General features: G+C 39.8%; 1 protein-coding gene across 1 annotated transcript in view; it reads left to right on the plus strand.

Moving 5' to 3' along the window:
• TLCD3B (TLC domain containing 3B) overlaps window positions 1-19,878 on the plus strand; it is a 126,104-nt gene that overhangs the window by 28,009 nt on the left and 78,217 nt on the right. The window lies entirely within an intron of this gene.

Consider the following 19,878-nt stretch of genomic DNA (forward strand, 5'->3'; position numbering starts at 1 on the left):
GAGCCATTTCTCTTCCCCCATGAGGCCGCAGAATGTGCTGGAACCTCCTGAATATTTAATGTAGATATTGGTGCTGTGGCCTCAGGCAGCAGTTTCCCAATATGCTGAAAGATCTTTTCTGGAAAAGGGTACAGAGAGCCCAGTCAGCAAGTCCAAGGAGTCAGAAACATGCTGAATCTTAGTTAAACTGAAATGGGCTTTGAGGAAAATCAATTAGAGCTCTGGAGCAGTGGTTCTTAAACAGGCATTCTGCTTGTGGTTCTTGGAAACCTACTGTCAGTGCGCTGTTGTCATATGAGATAGGAGAGCCTGAATTGCAAAAGACAACTAGCCGAGCCTGCAAGAATAAGCCACCCTTGTTGCTCTGGGTCAGCGTTTTCCAATTGCAAGTCTGCAAAATCTTTTTGCTGGTCCATGCAAGAACAAGCTAATTTTAGCAGTTTCTGGCGGGGATCCCAAGCCCTGCCAGCTGAAGACCTTCCCTCAATGGCACTAAAAACTCTGCTGTCCAGCTTGGGAGTGTGTGGCAGTGTCCCCAGCCGCTGACACTGGCACCTGCACATGCTCAGTTTTCAGCACATGCGCAAAAACCGTGTACCTGTTTAGTTAGTTCAGGGAATAGCTGCATACAGACTACTGAGGTGAAGAGCAGCGTTTTTGGTACCAATGGGGAGAGGTCTTCAGCTGGAGGGGCTTGAAATCCCTGCCAACTCAGATATTTTTTAAGCTAAGTAGGGAGGGGACAGTCAGTTGGGGGGGGGGGTCCTGGTCCACAAAGAGTTTCTCAGCCAATTTGACAGTCCTTGTTTGCAAAAAGCATATTGATTCTGACCATTGAGTTATATGCTGAAGGTTTTATGGGGTAGGTCACCAGGTCTTTCCCGAACCCATAGCACTTAGCCACACGACCGCCATAGTTGTCATGTGTTGCCACCCTCCTGGCACTTTGAATCCCATGGACTGCTAGGATCACCAACACAGATGTTCTTTCATATAAGCCCAGAGTTGTCCCTGGAAGGCAAGATTACCAGACAGAAACTGACCTATTTTGGACATGTGATGAGGGGGGAATCCACTAAAAAAGGTGGTGCTATTCGGAATGATAAAAGGAAGCAGGGGAGACCAAAGACCCGTTGGCTGGATACCATCACGAATGACACAGGAGTGAACATCAAGCAATTGAAAGAAGCCGTGGAAAACAGGGAAGCATGGCGAGGACTGGTCTACAGGGTATCCAAGGGTCAGATATGACTGAATGGATAGTAGTAGTAGTTTCCAAAATGACTGGGAAACGCTGCTCTGGATGACCCATTATTAGCATCGATTTCTCTCTACGCATTCCTAGATCACTTATAGCATCTCCCAGTCTTGTTGCAGTTAGATAGCAGCATGAGAGAAGCAGGGGCAATGAAGCTGTAAAAATGCAGTGCTTCTTGTCCCCTAAGCAATTTTTGTCCTGTTTCTCCTCTAATTCCTGTTGTATGAGCTTCTTCATTAGAAATAAAGTCAGCAGCACAAGATTATGAAGAAGAGGAGGTGGCTCTGTGGAAGGAAGTGTGGCGTTTTCATTGTCCCCTATAACACCTGCTCCCATTAAATATAGGTTAAATCCTTGGGTGTAGAGTTGTCTTCTGATTTTGAACTAAAGGAGTATGTTTTAGGTGTACTGCGAAAGGCCAATGGCAGGGGGTTTCAATGTAGGTCCTCGAGGGCCACAATCCAGTCGGGTTTTCAGGGTATGCATGAGATCTATTTACATGCACTGCCTCTATTGTATGCAAATATATCTCATGCATATTCATTGTGGAAATTCTGAAAACCTGACTGGGTTGCGACTCTTGCCGACCAACATTGAGCAGCCCTGGTCTATGTAAGCTTTGGCCTGTTTGAGGTTTGCAGCCTATATTTTTTTAATTAATAATTTTAATTACAATAGTTATCACACAAAAAAAGCATAAATGACATTAGAACAGAAATACAAAGAAGAGAAAGAAAGGGGAAAAACCCCCTTAAGATAAACCTTTATAGAAAAACTAAAAGACCCTTTTTTCAAAGCTGAATTAGGTGCTAATGTACACCGAATGCAGCACAAATGGCCTGACTTGGGATTCGCTAAAAGGGCCCTGTGTTAGGTTTTGTATTTGCATGTTCTATCTGCATGGTAAATACTTTTTTAGGGGGCATGTCAGGGGTGAAGAGTGGGCATTCCTGAGCTAACTACTGTAGTTAGCACATCTACATTACTATGTGCTAACTGGTTAACACATAGATAATGCAGGAGCTCTTACTGCCTCCAAAATAGCTGGCAGTAAGTGCTCCCGTGAGATTTTTTTAAAATGGTTGTGTATTAATGATAACTCATGCATGGGCATTAATGCATGGGGATTAATGAAATAAATTAAAAATATTGGAGTTTTTTATGGCCACGGTACAACTGGCCTTAGGTTGAACTAAAGAACAAGTCGGGTTGGTGCATGGTGGCAAACAAGAGGGGGCTGATCTTGAAAAGGCTTAACAGCGAAACATGTTGGCCAGTCCCTTCCCGATGCAGACAAGCAATTAAAACAAAGTGAAAGCCAGCAGTCTAGTGGCTTTAAAGCTAAGTTGTTTCACTTTATTATTTTTAACGCTATGGGCATGAAGTTTTAAAGTAAAGTTATAAGGAGCATTGAGTCACTTTGAAAAAAAAAAAGGAAGCAGATGAGGTGGCTACTAAAATGGTCAGTGCTCTTCATCATAAAGTATGTGGGGACAGATTTAAAGATCTCAATATGTATAATTTGGAAGAAAGGTGGGAGATATGATAAAGATATTTAAATACCTCTGTGGTAAAAAATGAACAAGAGGTAAATCTCTTTCAATTGAAAGGAAGCTCTGGAATGAGAAGGGATAGTATGTGTGAAAGGGGATAGACTCAGAAGTACCGTAATCTATGAAAATAGTTACTAATGGAAAGAGTGATGGATGCATGAAATGGCTTCCTGCTTGAGATGGTGGAGACAAACTGGCTGATATTCAGATTGCGGGAGGCAGCCCGGCTAACTTCCATGGTCGGCAATGACCACATATTCAATGCCAGGCCATTTCCGGTGACTGGCATTTCATATTTGGGAGGCTTTTTGGCCACTATAAATTTAACCAGCTATGTACATGGTCTGATTTGCCCGCTAAACTTAGCTGCTTATCGCATGATATTGTCGATTAACTTTTAGTTGCTAATTGAAAATATTCAGGGGAGATAACTGGTTATTTAATGTTGAACTTTCACATTTAACAGGTTAAGTACGATTTAACTGGTTGGTGCCATTTCTGGCCAGTTAAATAGTGCTGAATATCGGCCAGAAAGACTGTATGCATGGAACAAACACATGGAGGGGCATAATCAAAGCATACATCTAAGTCCGATTTGGGCATATGGTGCTAGATAGACGCCCAAAGTCAGCATTGTGAAAATGCCCATTTTTGAAAAATACTTCTAAAGGGACCTGGCTTGGCAGCTCACCATGGTGGATGCATAATTGCTTCGCTCCTCAATTTTGGGTGTCCTTAGCGGTGTAATTGAGTCGCGATTTCCTTTTTGTGGCGAAAACAGTGAAAATATTGGAAAGGAAAGTGAAACAAGTGAAGTGATGCCTTTGACTCGTCAAACCAAGTTGGATACAGCATTTGTAGGTGGCAATGCCGACTCCCTCTAGAGTTCTGCTTCCGAGGGAGAAAGTTTCTGACAGCACAGCCATAATAGCAGAGCTCAGAGATATCATGCTGGAAGTGAGGGAGAAGATGGCGAATTTGGCCAAACAAATGGAGGTGGCTAATACACGAGCAGCACAGCTTGAGATGAGAGTGGAGAAAGCGGAGGTGACATTGAAACAGTGTCAGAAAGATCATAATATAGTACAAGGTTTGGTGAGACAGATTGAGGATTTTGAGAACAGGTCTAGACAGAATAATTTAAGAGTTCTGGGTCTACCGGAGGGGTTGGAGGGGAAAGACGCAGTTGCCTTTATAGAAGGTTTAATTCCAAAATTGGTCCCCTTAAGCCCTAGATTTCCATTGGAAATCGAGCGGACACATAGAATTCCGGCAAAGTCAAATGGAAAGGGGAACCCGCGTCCGTTGATCTTCAGAATGCTGCGCTTTCAGCAAGCAATTGAAATCTTGAACATGGCTAAAGTGAATAGGGAAATAAAATATAAAGATGCCAAACTATTTATTGTCCCTGATTTTGCTAAAGCTACAGTCATTAAGCGCAAGCAATTTTTACAAACTAGACCTAGGCTAAGAGAATTAGGGGCTAAGTATGGCCTCTTATACCCAGCTATAATGCGGGTCACACTTGATAATAAAATGACTCAGTTTGAAGTTCCGGAAAAACTGTTGGAGTTCCTAGAACAGCAGAAGTAACCTATGTCTATATAAATTTTAATCGTCACCATGTTGAAATATATGTTCTGAAAATAATATATCAGAAGCTGACAATTTAGAATGGTGGGACTATAGGAAAACAACAGTGAGGAAATAAGGAAGGCATCAAATTATTGCATCTCAGTGGCCACGAATTTGGACTTGAAGGATGAGATGTACAGCATTGGCATCTATGAGACAAACTTGGTTTTTTCTGTTACATAGAACATTTTGGACCCCAGTTCATTTACAGAAATTAGAGAGCTCTAAGTCTAATAGATGTTGGCACTTTCATCTTGAAGCTAGGACATTAGATAATTTACTATTCTATTGTCCATTGATACTTAGCTTTTGGAAATCCATTTGGGGACAAATAAATAATTTACTGGAAAATCCGGTGGCATTATAATATGACACTGTCTTATTTGGTACATCAATGAGAGCTAGGAGCCAAATATCTTCTAGTAATAATAAACTTTTACTCATTATGACAGGGGTTGCCATACCACATATTATGAAAACCTGGAAAAATTGGGACTGGCTGAATTATAATTTTTGGTGGAATTCTTTATGCCACATCTTTAAAATGGAGCGGGTAATAGCCATACAGCTGGGGCATTTTAAGAAATTTTGGGAAGTTTGGGAGCCATTAACTAAATATTGTAAATAATGATTATTACTTTTTCCCTTTGAACATACACGTCCAAGTTGGGGGGAGGGAGGGTGGGGTATTATTTGTTTTCTTATGCTTGAAGATAATTGTTGGATATGTGGGGGGAGAGGGGTATTTTGATGTGAATTAGACTTTGGTAAAATATTAAGTGATGTTAAAGTGTAAAATGATTTTATATTGTACTGCACTTATTGAAAGTTTTAAAAATGAATAAAGAATTTAAAAAAAAAAAAAAAAGAAAAATACATCTAGAATTTTTTTTTTCCAAAAATTGTGTATCTGGACATCCAGGCTATTGTACTTCCAGACCATCAGAACATCTATTTTTATACCACATTTTCGACTAAAATTTTGCCCAAATGCTAAGTACCTAATGCTGCTTAGGCAATGCTAAGCGTGATTCTATACAGTGCACCTAACTTTTATAGAATTGCTTGTAGTGCCGCACTACTGGGTGCCAATTTTTTAGGCATCATATATAGAATTGGGACCTCAGTGTATAATTAAGCTCTGGAATTTGTTGCCAGAGAATGTGATAAAAGCAGTTAGCTTAACAGAGTTTTAAAAAGATGTGGGCAAGTTCCTTAAAGAAAACTCCGTAAACCATTATTAAGATGGATGGGAAAATCCACTGCTTATTTCTGGGATATACAGCATAAACTCCATTTTGCTCTTTTTGGATCTTGTCAGGTACTTTTGACCTGGATTGGCCACTGTTGAAAACAGGTTACTGGGCTTGATGGACCTTTGGTCTGTGTCCCAGTATGGCAATTCTTATGCTCTTGTTGTTTCCTTTTAGGAAAAACAACTAAGGGGCTGATATTCAGCAGGACTTATCCAGCTAGAAGCAGCTCCTACCTGGATAAAGCCTGCTAACTGGGTCTTACCTGTCTACTCCATTGTGCTTAACTAGATAATACCACTGGAAATAATATCACTGAAAATCCAGACTGTCTTAGCACTACTCAGACAATGCGAAGGCTATCCAGGGGTGGAGTTAGCAGAGCTGGGAGCTACCCAGTTAGTGACAATATTCAGTCCATACAGAAAAAGTTAGGACAACTAAAAGACAGTCCTAATTTTAGCTGGGTAGTTATCTGAATACCTGGCTGAAAGGGCCAGTAGCTGCCAAATACCCCAATATTAAATGCCAGCATCTGGTTATGGCCTGGAACTGAATAGCCTGTGGTGGTCAGCATTAAAGAAAAATTGGTGACTGCCATGGGCTGAATATTACCCCCTAATTATTCAGTGATAAACTCTGTCAATACATGTCTCCTTCATGTTATGGATCTCTGAACCCCTAGGGAGGAATTACCTTAAATACTTTGCCCAAAAAGCATTTCTGCAGGTATTTTATTACACTGGTTAGAAAGCACAATGCCAGAAATTACATTATAAAGAATTCAATTATCTTATATGATGACAAATTAGGGCCTGTAGTTGTTGAGAAATATCTATGTTCTCTCTCACCTCTTCCCTTTTTCTCTTGCTGAACTTTTACATTTTCCTGAGATCATCCATCAAAAAGAAAAATACAAATTTTATTTAACATATATTTATTTTCTGTCAACAAATGTCATCGTTATAGTATTTCTGTAGGTTCTAAAGATCTTCAAATGTTACTATCACAGGCCTAAGATTTTGGTGGTTAACAGTAAGTGTGAATGGGTGAAATGGATATGTTGAGATGCATTTCTGTGCATTATACATTCTGAATATTTAGTCAGATGCCTCCAGATTCTATAAAAGTCACCAATATTTGGACATCCAAATTTGGGTTTGGATGCCAGATCCTTGTGCAAACTAGTTAATGTGACTAAATAAAAGCTCCATAGGACCATATCGTGACAGACCAGTTTCTTTTCGATACCATCAGTAGAGCCTCCCCTGAAAGTTGTAGGTCTCATAAGTTCTTGGTAACTTTGTAGTTTCAGATACTCTGAGCCTTTATATCTTAGGAACGTGCCCACAATCCACCCACAACCATGCCTACTTTCAGCTAGGCACCCTGGACTAAGCACCTACCGAGTTAGGTGTCTACTACCCAATTAATTATAATTTAAGCCAATTATGAGATGCTAATTGCTCTGTTCTGTGTGCATGAAAAGGACATAGTTTTCAGTTGGCATTGACTGCAGGATCAATTGACTGCAGGATCTGGCATGTTTAGTTTTACAGTGTTTAAGATGCTGCCTTTTCCTAGGTACACTTTTGTTGTGTGATATGTGTATTGTTACTAAAAATCATATTTTTCATATAGATGGGGGGGAGGGTCAAAAAATGATGGGCCCCGGGTGTCACATATCCTAGATACGCCACTGGAGAGCAGCATTGAACGTAGGTTAAAATTACAAATATGAAAAACAAATGCACATCGTCCTCCATCTCTGTAACTGTGTCTGTGTCTTTCTGCCTGTCTCATCTTATATGTCTGTGTTTTTTTGTTAAAATGATCAGACACTTGGAAACTCACAAAGACTAGATTTCATTATTTTTCAGTCTTCGTTTATTTAAATCATTTTATAAAGCAATCAAATAACAATAGCAAACATACATGAGAAGTGAGTAAACCATTAGCAAACTATTACATCGGTTTAGAGAGAAAGACTTTCAGGACTGATCACTTATTAAATTTAAGAGTTAGTGAAAAAGGGTCATACCTAGGAGTTTACATAAGAATATAAGAATAGCCTTACTGGGTCAGACCAATGGTCCATCAAGCCCAGTAGCCCATTCTCACAGTGGCCAATCCAGGTCCCTAGTACCTGGCCAAAACCCAAGGAGAAGCAACATTCCATGCTACCGATCCAGGGCTTCCCCCATGTCTCTCTCAATAACAGACTATGGGGCTTTTCCTCCAGGAAATTGTCCAAACCTTTCTTTAAAACCATGGGACAATGGGAGTGGATGCATTTGAAACTGTTCAGCGATGAGTCATCTGGGATTAGAGGGCGAGGTGCCCTGTCTTAATATGCCCTGTTTTAATATGCCCTGTCAATGCCCTGTCTTAATATGAAAGCTTTATGATATAACAACAAGTCAGGGAAATGAACACCTCCATGACATTTCGGATCAACATTTTGGAGTTTCCAACTTGGTCATGGAAATCCTAGGTGACTTATTATTCCATAGAAAGTTGGATAATATTTTTTCTGCTGATTTATAAAATTGAGGAAGAAATAAAATAGGAAACATACTTAATAGATATGTAATTTTATGGATTATCATCATTTTCAGCAAATCAAGTCTACCTCATCAAGATAGCTTGAGGGGTGACCAAGGCTGCATAGCATCTTTAGTCTGAGTTAAAACTTTGGACATTTTAATTTTTGAGGTGCTAGAAAGAACTCTGTTAAAATAAACACCCAAATACTAAGATGATGAAACCCACTTTAAAGATAAGCCACTCATACGTATAGAAAGGAACACAATGATCATTTAAAGGTATGTGTTCTGTCTTATCCCAATTAATCTTGTAACTAGAAAAACTGGAAAAATGATTAAGGGAGGCAATGAATATTCCTGCTCCTTTAAGTATAATAAGATATCATCTATGTAAGCTGACAATTTAAATTCACTGTCACCAAAATGAATTCCTTTAATATCAGCATTATATCTAATTGCAACCAGTAGGGGTTCCAAGGCTAAATTAAAGAGTAAAGATGAAATGGGACATCCCTGTCTGGTACACACGATGTAGAGTAAATGATTCTGAAAGGTCACCATTAGCCATAAGTTTTGCTGTTGGGAAGGAATATAAGATTTGTAACATATGTATAAATTCCTTAGGGAAACCAAAATGAGTTAACACAGAAAATAAATATTTCCACTGCATTCAGTCAAAGGCCTTCTCAGCGCCTAGGGAGACAGCTACAATGGAGGAATCCATGGACCAAGCGGAGTGGATAATATAACAGAAAAGACAAGTGTTAAAAACATAAGATAAGAACATAAGAATTGCCGCTGCTGGGTCAGACCAGTGGTCCAGCAGTCCGCTTATGCGGCGGCCCTTAGGTCAAAGACCAGTGCCCTAACTGAGACTACGTTCTGGTTCAGCAGGAACTTGTCTAACTTTGTCTTGAATCCCTGGAAGGTGTTTTCCCCTATAACAGCCTCCGGAAGAACGTTTCAGTTTTTACCACTCTCTGGGTGAAGAAGAACTTCCTTATATTTGTACGGAATCTATCCCCTTTTAACTTTAGAGTGCCCTCTCGTTCTCTCATTCTTGGAGAGGGTGAACAACCTGTCCTTATCTACTAAGAATATTCCCTTCATTATCTTGAATGTTTCAATCATGTCCCCTCTCAGTCTTCTCTTTTCAAGGGAGAAGAGGCCCAGTTTCTCTAGCCTCTCACTGTACAGCAACTCCTCCAGTCCCTTAACCATTTTTGTCACTCTTCTCTAGATCCTTTCGAGTAGTACTGTGTCCTTCTTCATGTAAGGCGACCAGTGATGGACACAGTATTCCAGGTGAGGGTGTACCATGGCCTGGTACAGCGGCATGATAATCTTCTCCGATCTATTTGTGATCCCCTTTTTAATCATTCCCAGTATTCTGTTCATCCTTTTCGCCGCCGCCACACATTGGGCAGACAGCTTCATTGACTTGTCGACCAGTACTTCCAAGCCTCTTTCTTGGGGGGTTTCTCCAAGTACTGCACTGGACATCCTGTATTTGTGTATAAGATTTTTGTTACCGACATGCATCACCTTACAATTAACCATGTTAAACCTCATTTGCCATGTCACAGCCCATTTCTTAAGCGTGTTTATGTCACGTTGCAGGTCTTCGCTACTGTGTCTTCACTACTCTGAATAAATTCGTATCGTCTACAAATTTAATCACTTCACTCGTCATACCAATTTCCAGGTCGTTTATAAATATGTTGAAGAGCACGGGTCCAAGCACCGAACCCTACAGCACTCCACGAGTATTGTCCATTTATCCCCACTCTCTGTTTCCTATCCACCAGCCAATTTTTAATCCACGTGAGTATTTCACCCTCAATTCCATGGCTCGCAATTTTTCGAAGTAGTTGTTCATGCGGAACCTTGTCAAACGCTTTCTGAAAATCCAGATATACAATGTCGACCAGGTCACCCTTGTCTATCTGCCTGTTTACTCTCTTGAAGATAAGAATATAAGGATTTAAATCTATGCTTTAGAAAAACAACTTGATTCTTGTGAATCAGAGGTTGTATAACCTTCTCCAGTTTAGAACACAAAATCGTAATATAGATTTTGTAATTTAAATTCAACAGGGAAATGGGATGATCATTTTGAACTAATTGTGAGTTTCTTCCCGGTTTAGGCATAACCACTATATTTGTCTCTAAAAATCTCCCTAAAGAATTTGGGTGTGAGATTAAATCCTGATTTGTAGTTTGGATGCCAAAAGAGTTGAGAAAGTCTTATAAAAATCTGCAGATAATCCATCTGCACAAGGAGATTTAGCAGTGAGCAAAGCTTTGATAGCCAGTAGAAGTTCTTGAAGATGGATAGGCTGAGATAAATCCAGGGCCGATATTAGGGGCAGGCAAACAGGCAGCAGCCCTGGGCTCCAAGACTCTGGGGGGCCCCCGTGGGCCAGCATATCTTCCCCCTTCTCTCCAAATGTTGGACAATGGGGACAGAAGGAGCAAAATGTTGGACCACGGGCCATGGGGGTGAAGAGGAGGAGAGATGGACCCATGAGAGGGCAAGAGGGAAGAGAACTGGGATAAGAAGATGCTAGGGGATGGAGAGAAAGGGACAGGGAAATATAGCCTGGCTGGTGGAGAGAGGGAGGGGTATTCTGAAAGTGGTGAGCCATTTGGATGAGGCCAAAAGGGAGGTGACAAGATGACTGAAAGAACAGTGGTAGAAATGTGGTAATGGGGAGTAGATAGAAGAAAATAGGAGGCTGGGAAAGGAGTGAGATAGGAAATGGGAGAGCTAGGGACTGAGAGGAGATAGAGAATTGAGAGGTAGCTCAGAGAATTGAGAGGTAGCTCAAAATTTAAAAAGAGGAAGGATGAGAAAGAGGGCAAGATATGAGTGGACAGAGGCAGAAAAGAAAAAGGAATGCTGTCAGGAAAAAATCAATATGTTGGAGACAGGCATAAGGAGGGAATGGAACAAGAGAGAAGAGGAGAAAAAAATGGACAACAGTCACTGGAAAGAGAATTAGTAGAAGATAGACAAAAAGCAGAATGAGAAACTGGGACCAAGATGATGGAAAAACAAAATATCCAGACAAGGTAGAACAAATTGTTTTATTTTGAATTTATTAACTGGAATATGTTAGCTTTGGGATATGTGCATCACAATTATTTTTGTATTGTGTTCAGTGGCATAGTCATACAGCTGATTTGGGGGAGGGACTGGAGCCCCAAATTAGTGGATGGGCCTGAGTGCCATATATAAATACTTGAGCTAGTGGGGATTCCCAAGCCCTGTCAACTGAAGACATCTTCCTGCAGTCCAGCAACCAGAAATCTCCATGCTTTGCAGCTAATGGCAGTATTCTCAAGCTGCCACTGTTTTCATGTATGCATGAAAGCTGAGGGGGGGGGGAGGGGCAGGGAGGAGGTAAGGTAGAAGCAATAGCTCTGCAATATTGCTGCCAGCTGCAGAACTTGGAAAGTTCTGGTCACTGGACCTGAGGGGGGAGGGGGGAGGGAAGGTGGCCATTAGTTGGTGAGGCATGAGGAACCCCCACCAGCTACAGCAAAAGAGATGTTCATTTTGAGGGGGCCTAAGCTCATAGTGGGAGGTCCAGCCCCCTCTCATGGTAATGCCACTGATTGTGTTCAAAATGAAGTACAGTACTTGCTGATTTTAACTTTTTGGAATTTCCAGTTCAGCTTTGGTATTCATATTTCTATTTCTAATTTGTGATCCATTGTTCTATATTTGGTGAAGGTCTGTCTGTGTTTTTTGTATGTGAAGAAGTCATTTAAAGGTGGGTGGGGAAATTGGGAGACAGGCAGGTAGAAGAGGGGCCCCCTTAATTTCTTCCCTGGGCCCCAGCATACCTAAAACCAGCCCTGTATAAATCTTCCAGGAAACGGGAATCCACTTGTGGGAGATGTAGACCTTTCAAAAAATCTTGTATAATCCCATCAGTCAGATGAATAAAGAGATTGATAAAAGTCTCTGAAAGCCTTGAGGATCAGGGGAATAATTGTAAGTATTGATCCATTAGGGGATTGTATGCTTGCAATCCATTGCTTAACACATCATCCCTTCAGATAGGAAGCTAATAATTTCCCAGACTTGTTAGTTTCTGAATAGAAGACAGCATTTTGTTTAAATGAGATTGCTGAAGAGACATTGGATAAGAGAGTATTATACTGTAGCTTTAAATTTTGAAGACGATGATAAGTGGTCAAATCAAAGTTTGAATATAGAGTAGATTACATATCATGGATTTCCTTCTCAAGGTCATTAATAGAGGAATTCAGGTGTTTGCACTTAAAAGAAGCATAGCTGATAACTTTCCCTCTCAGCCAGGCCGACTCCCAAATGGAAATATTTGAGGGAGTAAAGGGTTCATTACATTCAAAGTATTCTTTGGAACAGTTCAAAATGTGAGAGACAAAATTTTTGTCCTGAAAGAGTGAAGAGTTCAGTCTCCAAAGGTTGGAATGTCTTGAATCTGTGGACCATTCCAGAGAGCAGGTGACAGCAGCATGATCAGAAACTTATTTCGTGAATTTTGCAACATGGGCATTAGGTCTTTAAAGATAGAAAAAATATCAAGTCTGGAATAAGTATGATGAGTGGCTGAAAAAAAAGTATAATCCCTTCAGGTAGGATGCAAGCAATGTCTCACTTCTGGCTCACCACACAATTGTTTCCCACATATTCACCTTTAAAGGACCCCCAGGGATTCCTGAAGAAGAATTTTTGTTGAAACACGGACCATGTTGGGTCCTGTATCCCTAGCGGACTAGGTCCTTTAAGTCTTTTATGTGGATGATTTCAGTGTACCTTTGGAACTTTGACACTTTCAAATAAAGTCCATTTAGGAACATCGTCACTCCACAGAGTTTTTTTGGTTTTCATCCGAGTTAGGTGCATGCATATTTATAAGTGTGATAGGAGAACCGCTTATTTCTCCTTACACTCTGGACCATCTACCATCTGTGTCAGTTTGAAAGGAAAATTCTTCTGAATAAAAGTAATTGCTCCATTTTTCTTACCCTTTGCCGGAGAAAGATAACATTGATCAAAGAAGCCTCCTGTGAGTTTTTTTTAGCTTCAGATTCCTCCAAATGTGATTCTTTGTAGGAAGCAGATATCTGATTTCAATTTTTTTCAAGTAAATTCTTTAACATTCAGCGAAGTTAAAATGATAGCATGAATAAATCTTAAAATAGAGATGAGGTGGTCAGCCGGTGCATTAATCAAACACAAAAATCCAAGTAGTATAAAGAGGAGATCGCTTCTCAGTGAGGTAGACAACATAAAAATATATAAAAAAAGAAGGCTGAAAACATTGCAGCACCAAAAGAGGCACATGAGTCCAGTAGGAGAGACATCTACTCTCTGTTGGGAACAAGAGTTCAAAAATAATGAAGAGAATCATTACTTAATCAACCAAAGAAAAAACTGCAGCGTCAAAGAGCACAAAGTAAAGATAATTCAGCGACCAGTTAAGTCCTGAATGAGAGCAGAGGATCTTCAAAGGTTTTTGTAACATTATGATGGGTAATGTGCATTTTGGTTTAATGTCTTCCCCTTTGATTTTAATAGTTATGACACTGTACACCACTTAGACAGTTTTTAAGCAGTATACTCCTCCCTCCGAATTCACAGTGGATAGGGGTAGAACAGACTTACGAATACGGGAAAACCATGAATAACTTTCATCATCATAATAATAAATTTTTATTTTTTTTTAAATTGCCAACGGCATAAAATTAAAAAAAAAGAAGCAGGCACATTCGAGGCTACCCTCATGAACTGACTTACCATGCTTCTCATCATTGGAAGAGCCCGAGCTTCCTTCTTCCCAACAGTTGGTGCCATTCCCTTTTGGTGCTAAAGTCATTTAATTTCATGATTATATTCTTAATTTCATAACTCCATAGCTATTTCTTCATTATATTTCATTTTGGTTTAGTTCTTTTCTTAATTTTAATAATTAGCTACTTAGCTTCGAGGTTAGCTCTCAAAAGTTCATCAATGCCACCTCTCCCGACATACATGTTTCAAACAACGTTTTTCTTCAGGGTCTAGGGGAACTGAAAAACATACAACACTCTTGAAAAACCAACTCTCTTTTCAGTTTTTACTTTTTTAAAACTTCATTCAAACATTGCAGACACAAATGACCTCTTGAATGTAAAAACATTATACTCTGCTTAACATTAAAAGTTGTTAAATTGGGGGTTTTATTTCAAAAAACAGCACCTAGTTCAAGCAAGACCTTTTCAAATAGAGTTGTTCAAATATAAACTTATTCAGATGTAAATATTGAGATATAGATTCGTCTCTTACCAATCAAGCATGGCCGTGGTTTGTAATCCACTGAATATAAAGCAGCTGCAGGTTCCCCGTTACAGGCAGCTGCTTTATATTCAGTGGATTACAAACTGCGGCCATGTTTGAAGAAAGACTGCACATACTCAATTGGTAAGAGACAAATCTAAATCTCAATATTTACATCTGAATAAGTTTATATTTGAACAACTGTATTTGAAAAGGTCTTGCTTGAACTAGGTGCTGTTTTTTGAAATAAAACCCCCAATTTAACAACTTTTAGATAAGGCGCTTGAACAATGTTAAACAGAGTATAATGTTTTTACATTCAAGAGGTCACTAGCGTCTGCAATGTTTGAATGAAGTTTTAAAAAAGTAAAAACTGAAAAGAGAGTTGGTTTTTCAAGAGTGTTGTATGTTTTTCAGTTCCCCTCGACCCTGAAGAAAAACGTTGTTTGAAACATGCATGTCGGGAGAGGTGGCATTGATTAACTTTTGAGAGCTAACCTCGAAGCTAAGTAGCTAATTATTAAGATTAAGAAATGAAGTAAACCAAAATGAAATATAATGAAGAAATAGCTATGGAGTTATGAAATTAAGAATATAATCATGAAATTAAATGACTTTTAGAATGGGACCCAGGTGGAAGACATATGATGTAGACTGGACAATAGAATAGTAGAAATATTGATTTAAGTTACCTTTATAATGTAGAAAAGTTTTGTTAGATAGTAAAAGAAAGTTGGGCTCCAAGTGGCCTTGATAATGTTTCTTTCTCCTTTTACCTCAATAACTAACACTGTGAACCACTGTACCTTCAATTAAACTTCTCTTGTATTTTTGTAGATTGAAGCGGCCTTGCTTGCATTCTCTTATGATTATGTGACAGAGCCTGGAAATGGAAGAAGTCCTAAAGGAAACCGGAAAAACAATAGAGCCAATTGACTTAAGTTTTCTCTCTCTCTTTCAGAAGCTAAGCATCCAGACAAGCTATCCTAGATTGTGCCTTTTCTGTTTATCTGTAAAATTTAATTTGTCATGTGTGCACACAAAGAAGTACTTCCAGCACTGTGACCTTATATTGGGAATCCAATGGATGCCAAATATAACTATGATTATTTTGATTAATAGTGTGTTTGATTTCAGATTAAATTCAACCCTGAATCCTTGACCAATGGAAGAAAGCCTACTGTAGCTCTATGTTTGTCTGTTTCTGTTATGTGGTCTCTGTGTTGTCTGTTTTAGCTTATGGGGGTACCCCAGGAAACATTACACACTGGTCATTTCCACAGCTTTGCCACCCCTTTTCTAGTCCAAATGGTGCCATGTCCCTTTCAAAAAAGATTCTCTCACATACAAGAAAGCTTCTTATGAAAACCATGCTCACAATGATTTAAGCTATGGATCACACAGTCCAATTATAACTCAGAGGTTATATTATAAGATGGTTTCTTAGAAGAAAAAAAATTAGAAAGATTTATACTTGATAAAATGGTGCTCATTGGTATTTGATTTCATGGTTCTATATATATAGATAAAGAAAAAAAAAAGGTTCTCTCTTTATATAACCTACCAGGTATAAACAGTGCAGTGCACATTTCTGACATAAGTTATTTTGGTATTACAATCAGTACATGTTTATGGTTTCTCTTAAGTGACATAATAGTTGTGTAAAGAACATCAAAAGGTGTATCTTCTGAATGTCCTATTGAACACATTTAAGTGCAAGAGTATTGTTTCTCTTTTCTCAAACAAATACCACTTTGAATGCATTTATATTGTCACATGTTACCACACTCCGTACCCAAAGTGGTCTCTCTTTTTCTTTCATTATCCTATCTTCTCTCTTTTTAGGTTTATTTCACTTGGATCCTGGTACCCTACCAGGCCAGTTAGAGGTGTTCTTATAATAAGTATGTTGCATATAGTTTATTATAGTATTGAATTATTGTATCTTATATACCCATTTATTATCACTAATAGTGTTTGTTGTAACTAAAGCATTGAAGCCAAACATTCATAGTGAGATATTTTCCATGGAAAATCACGTACTGGTAATGATATTATATATAGAATGTTTCACCCCATTGTGGTGATATTAATTGGTCAGCTCTGTACTCTTATTCTTATGATTTGGCTAGCATGCTGGGTTAAGAGAAAATTTCACCTGATCCAGAATATGACCATGCAACCAGACATACAGTGCCGTGCCATGATGCTATTATGTGGCAACAACTTGAGAATAGGAGTGAGTCAATGTCCCACAACTGCAAACTATGACTGGTCTCTGGGGGGTTGTGCACTTGACATTGACGGGATTAAAGGCATGTGAGTTGCATTGCAAGCCTATTGAAACTGGAGCATAGCCAGACCTTAACCAAAGCTGCCAATGAAGACTGGATACTGGAGGATTGCCGTGATCAATGGTGAATACGTAGCTACCCTCAATATAGCTAAGCCATGAGTAGAAGCACAAAGGTAATAATAATACTATGATTATTAATGTCATGATTCCTGATACATGACACTTTCCAAGGTACAATGTCTCTCAAAAACCATTTTCCAAATGCCCCCTTATGTAGGTATAAGGTTTGTGTGAATTTCAATATATTTCTCAGTGTGATGTATCAAGTTAGTGTTAAGTTGCAATGCAACTTTTTTCAACATATACTGTTTTTATAATTGTGATTCCTCATTCCAATATTATTAATATTTTCTCTCGCAATCAAGAGAGGGAAATATGTAGCATAAAATGATTTTATAATTCTGATATCATCTTAAAATATGTAGCATGATATAGTTAATGTTTCTGGGGTTATAAATTTTGAATTTGAATTATTGCCTGACCCAATAGGTCATTTATTCTGAGGGACTTAAAGTAAAAATGATATGGTTTTACAATTCTGCTTGGAGTTAAAGTATATTAATTTGATGGATTTAAAAGTGAATTTAAATGTGGTCTTTGAGCCAGCACAGCCATCTGTTCAGAAAGGTGTTAAATGCCCCATTCAATAGAACACAAAAGAAAGGACTGAGCCATCTGCCTTCAAAAAGTGTTAAGTACCTAGCCACGGTGGATAACAGGATGTAGGCCAGAAGACCAAATTCGAGAGGCATAGAGGGATATGGGTGACTAAAAATTACGCCAGGTGTACACCTGGCTGGGCCTCCGCATGTGCGGATCACCGGACTTGATAGACCGAAGGTCTGATCCGGAGATGGCACTTCTTATGTTCTTATTATCTCTGAAGTACTCCAATCAGCAAGAACAATAGAAGCTCATCACACCATTTTAAACCACTGAGGCATAGATTCACACCACATTCAGCAAGGACAAGTAACAATACTCTGTATTGGGACACTGTTTTAAGCCAGTGCAATTCAATCATGACATCACCTAGAAATAGAGGGAATTGAAAGCCTGCTGTATGATTGGATGTGATGTCCTGTCAGCTTCAGGGATGGGACAACTGCTATGCATCATGGGTCCAGAGACCTAGGATTCTAATTTTAGGACAGGTCTCATCCCTATAAATATGAAGTAGAATCCTTTCTCAGAGGGGAAGATGCTCTCTCCCCCCTCTGAAACCAGCCTGGATCAAGCTACAACTCTTCTCCCTGGACTACCATGCTGCTTCACTAGGCCATGCGGCCTCTGCTCCATTTTAAGGACTATTCACATTGTGAGTAACTTTTTGAATCTAGATAAATGAATCCTTCTGATTTAGCAACATTTGTCTTATGCAATCCTATTGTCTTGGCTTAAAAGGTCCCATCTGTAACAGCTTTACCTGCTTGATTAATGCTTTTAAATCAATTTTTAGTTTGTTTATAAATGTTCTGAGTCTTAGTTCTTGATATTTAATTACCGTATTTTTCCCTCCCTAAGATGCACTTTCCCCCTCCCCCAAAAGTGGGTGGAAAAAAGGCTGCGTCCTATGGAGCGAATACCCCAATTCCCCGCACCCCGTTACCTTATTTAGACCGCCACCGCCGCTCGCTCCTCGCTGCTACTACTGGTTGCTCACTGCTGCCGAAAGTAGAGGAAGGAAAAGGCCATTGGCTAGCCTGGACCTTCTCGCTGACGTCAGAATTGACGTCAGAAGTGAGGTTTCTGGGCCAGCGGTGTGCAATCGCTGCACCCGCCTGGTCTTTCCTAGCAACTCCTTCATTTTGGGTGCCGCGCTAAGCCAGGAGTCCCCCCACCCTCTGCTGCTGCTGCTTCAGCAATATGTCCTCACAGCAGCAGCAGCTTGGGGGGCAGACTTGGGGGGCAGCGGAAGAGGACAGAAGCTAGAAAGCAGTGAGGGGAACAGGAAAGAGGGAGGAAGGGACAATTGTTGGGCTTGAGTGGAGGAAGGGAGAAGAGGACAAAGGCTGGAAGGCAGTGTGAGGAACATAGGAGAGAGGGAGGAAGGGACAATTGTTGGGCCTGAGGAGAAAAAGAAAAAAATCACCAGTCAATGGGAGGAAGAGGACAAAGGCTGGAAGGCATTGAGGGGGACATAGGAAGGAAGGAAGGAGGAAGGGACAATTGTTGGGCCTGAGGAAGGAAAGAAAGAAAGAAATCACCAGACAACGGGGGGGAGGAAGAGGACAAAGGCTGGAAGGCATTGAGGGGGACATAGGAAGGAGAGAGGGAGGAAGGGACAATTGTTGGGCCTGAGGAAGGAAAGAAAGAAAGAAAGAAATCACCAGAAAATAAAGGTAAGAAAAATGATTTTATTTTCAATTTAGTAATCAAAATGTGTCAGTTTTGAGAATTTATATCTTCTGTCTATATTTTGCACTATATTTGTCTATTTTTCTATAGTTGTTACTGAGGTGACATTGCATATTTTAAAAAGTCATCTGCCTTGACATCTGTGCCCTGACCCTGCCTGCCCTATGCCCTGTCCCTGCCCACCACTAGACCACCAGAGGGGGACAGGGTACAGAGCCTGGCAGGGAAGGGGGACAGGGTGCAGAGCCTGGCAAGGAGTGAGGGTTGGGTGCAGAGCCTGGCAGGGAGAATTTGGTTCAGAATGTTTTTTCTCTTGTTTTTCTCCTCTAAATCTAGGGTGCATCTTATGGTCAGGTGCATCTTATGGAGCGAAAAATACGGTAGCTAAGTTTTAATCAAGCACACTAACTTTCCCCAAATTAATAGTTCTTTATAATATATATCTCTCTAGGCCAGAGGGGGATATATATTATTGGTGGAGTTCCCTTCATTTAATAATAATTTTTATAACAGTGTGAAATGTAAAGCTCTGGCCAGCTAAGTTTAGTTCTTTGGCCGCTATAAACTTAGCCGGCCAGTACTTAATATCAACTTAGCTAGCTAAGT

Source organism: Geotrypetes seraphini, chromosome 5, assembly GCF_902459505.1.
Source record: "Geotrypetes seraphini chromosome 5, aGeoSer1.1, whole genome shotgun sequence".
Classification (NCBI taxonomy): Eukaryota; Metazoa; Chordata; class Amphibia; order Gymnophiona; family Dermophiidae; genus Geotrypetes; species Geotrypetes seraphini.